This window comes from Piliocolobus tephrosceles, chromosome 6, assembly GCF_002776525.5.
Source record: "Piliocolobus tephrosceles isolate RC106 chromosome 6, ASM277652v3, whole genome shotgun sequence".
NCBI classification, from domain to species: Eukaryota; Metazoa; Chordata; class Mammalia; order Primates; family Cercopithecidae; genus Piliocolobus; species Piliocolobus tephrosceles.
Genome location: NC_045439.1, coordinates 127,768,440 through 127,771,440, shown reverse-complemented (window position 1 = coordinate 127,771,440; position 3,001 = coordinate 127,768,440). Strand labels below are relative to the sequence as shown.

At 52.6% G+C, this 3,001-nt stretch overlaps 1 pseudogene; it reads right to left on the bottom strand.

Annotated features, from left to right (window-relative positions):
• Positions 1 to 786: 786 nt before the first annotated feature.
• LOC111527351 lies at positions 787 to 1,311 on the bottom strand (annotated as a pseudogene).
• Positions 1,312 to 3,001: the final 1,690 nt, after the last annotated feature.

Sequence of the window (3,001 nt, the reverse complement as noted above, 5' to 3'; positions counted from 1 at the left end):
CTTGAACCCAGGAGGCAGAGGTTGCAGTGAGTCGAGATTGCTCCACTGCACTCCAGCCTGGGTGACACAGTGAGACTCTGTATTTAAAAAAAAAAAAAAGATTAATTTCTGCCCTCCCTTGAGGCAGATGGGAGCATAGGGAGTAGAGAGCTTTTTCTGCATCTGGCTATTTCTCAATTGCCTTCAGCTCAAAATAATCCTTATGCCAAGGCGGCATCCTTTGGGGTGGCATATTCTGATGCTTTCACACTCCTGCCTCGGAGCCTGTGATCTCCCCATCATTCTGCCTTTGTTCCAGAAAGCCGTGCATGATGGTGCTGGGAGTCTGGCCACAGAGATGAGATTCCCAGCTTTGCCTGTTATCAGGGGTAACATCTCAGCCAAGGCCAGCCCCCTTCCTAGGCCTCAGTTTCCTCTTCTGTAAAGCAGAGAGGAGCATGGTGCCTACCTTCTGGGGGCCAGTTAAGAGCACTCCACAACAAGATAAGGTGAAATAACAACCTGTGTGCACCAGGTTCTCCTTATATACTAGCTAGATGCATCAGACAGAAAGCTACATTACAGAAAGGGACAATGATGTTCAAAGTGACTTCTGAGCCATGTAGCACATCACCCCCAAACACTGCCATGGATATTCTCTCACTGAATCCTTATAATTATTTTCTTTTATGGATGAGAACAGGAGAGCTTAGAGACATTTGATGCCTGGCCCAGGTCGCATAGCCCACGCCATGGCTCAGGCTCCCAGTCCTGCGCTGTCTCGAACCTGGGCTACCCTGCAGTGGCTCACTGAGATGGTGAGTCCTGCTGTTCTGTGGATGGTGCCTGCAAGCCCCAGGGAGGTGTGGACAGAAGGGAGTTTTGCAAGGGGTGGTGTTGCCCAGATTAGGGCTCCATATGGGCACAGGGAGTTCTGGAAGGTTGGAAATTCCCCAGAAGACAAGCTGAGGAAGGGAGACAGCAGCAAGGCCAGGAGGGAGGCCAAGGAGGCAAAAGACGACAGGATCAGAAAGAGGCAGACAGGAGGCCAGGGCCAGCTGCAGCAGAGGGGCAGATTCTGTGAGGCCAGCTGCTGAGGGTGCAGGGTGCAGAGCTCGATGGGGCCCAGGATGGTCAATGCAGGAAGCCCGTGCCCTGGAGAACTGGAGGAGGCCTGGCGCATCCCCACTGCTGGCAACTCCTTAGGGGCACTGGCTCAGCAGGAAGAGGAGGCCAGCCAGGCACCGGGGCAGGTGGGGTGGGCACACAGGGAGCAGCGGGGAGCCAGATGGGGAGACAAAAAGAAGCTGGCCCCAACCATGGGCAGAGCATCCTCACATTTGGTCAGCTACACATGGACGAGGACACGTGGCTCTCAGGTCTGGTGATCCCAAGCTCTGGGGAGGGCTGGAGCACAGGGGGCTCTCTCACTGCTAGTGAGAACAGAAGCTGCCCGGCCACTCAGGGGCAGTGTCTGCAGCACCTACCAAAGTGAAGAAACCCAGTTCCACCCCCAGGTACATTTCTGACAGGCACTGTGCACAGGTGCACCTGGAGACAGGACGTTTATGGAGCAACCTTCCTAAGAGCCAAAGATCACAAGCAACCCCAAGTCCATCAATAACAGAAGAGAGAAAGCAATGATTGTGTTCATGTAATGGGCCATGCACGGAACTGCAATAGGAAATGAGCGAAGACCAGGCAATGAAATAGAAGGATCCCCCAAACACACTGAGCAAAAGAAATCAGACACTGACGAGGACATGCCCAGTGATCCCAGGGGCAGAAAGAGGCCCAGCTCAACTCTGGTGCTTAAGAACTTGTAAGTAAGTGATAAACATCATAAAAACCAAGTAAAGAACTGTCACAAAAGTCAACGCAATGGTTTCCTCTTGGGGCAACTGGAGGATTCCCAGTGAGACAGACTCTTGGGGGCGCTCCTGAGTCAAGGCAACTCGCCGTTTCCTCTGGCATAGATGTTTTCTTTCAAATTCTACGTTATGTGGCAAATATCCGCTTTATGACTTTTCTGTGATGTGTGACCAATCACACTTAACACAACAAAGAGGGGCAGGGAGTGGAGAAGCAGCCATCACCTCACCTTTCAGGACCTGCAGCAGGAAGGGTTGAATGAAGCCAGCTTCCCTGATCCAGTGATGCAAACACAGTGAGGAGGAAGGGAAAGGCCTGCTTGGGGCTAGCTGTGTTGTTCACCATGAGGTGGTGGACATACCAAGGTGCCACCACCCATCAAGTGGGCCACAGGAAACAACTGTAAGACCTGCAAGATGCAATTATGTCAGGGACATGGTGACTTCAGAAGGTAGGCAGGCAGGTGGGTGGATCATATTTACCTATGGATATTGGATACCTGATTCCATGTGGATATGAATGACTGTAGGAAAAGGCCCAGCGTCACGAGCCCTTTGGCCCTGCAGTACAGCCCAGAGCACCTCAACTGGTAACTCTAGAGCTGTGGGTGCCTTGTGCACCCGGGCGGTGGGAAGACTTGGAGTGAGGAGCACCGAAGGCGCCCCTGTCCCAGACCAGGCAGTGTGCAGAGGCCCTGGCAAGGGACGATGCTCACAAGCCCCTAAGAAGCTGGGCTGAGAGAGGTCAGTGAGTTGCCCCAGGTCCCAGGGCTGCTCATGGGCACTATTGACTTTCAGCTCAGGCCAGTGTCAACCTGAGTGTGTGTGTGAATGTGTGTGAGTGTGTGTAAATGTGTGGGTGTGACTGTGTATGTGTGAGTGTCAATGTGTGTGAGTGTGAATGTGTGTGTGAGAGCGTGAGTATGTGTGAGTGTGTGTGTGTGTCAATGCATGCGAGGTGAATGTGTGTATGTGTGGGAGTGTGTGTGTGTGTGTGTGTCAATGCGTGTGAGGGTGAGTGTGTGTGTGTGAGAGTGGATGAGTATGTGTGTGAATGTGTGTGAATGTGAATGTGTGTGTGGGAGAGTGTGAGCGGGTGAGTTGGTGTGTGTCAATGCATGTGAGTGTGAATGTGTGTGTGGGAGAGTGTG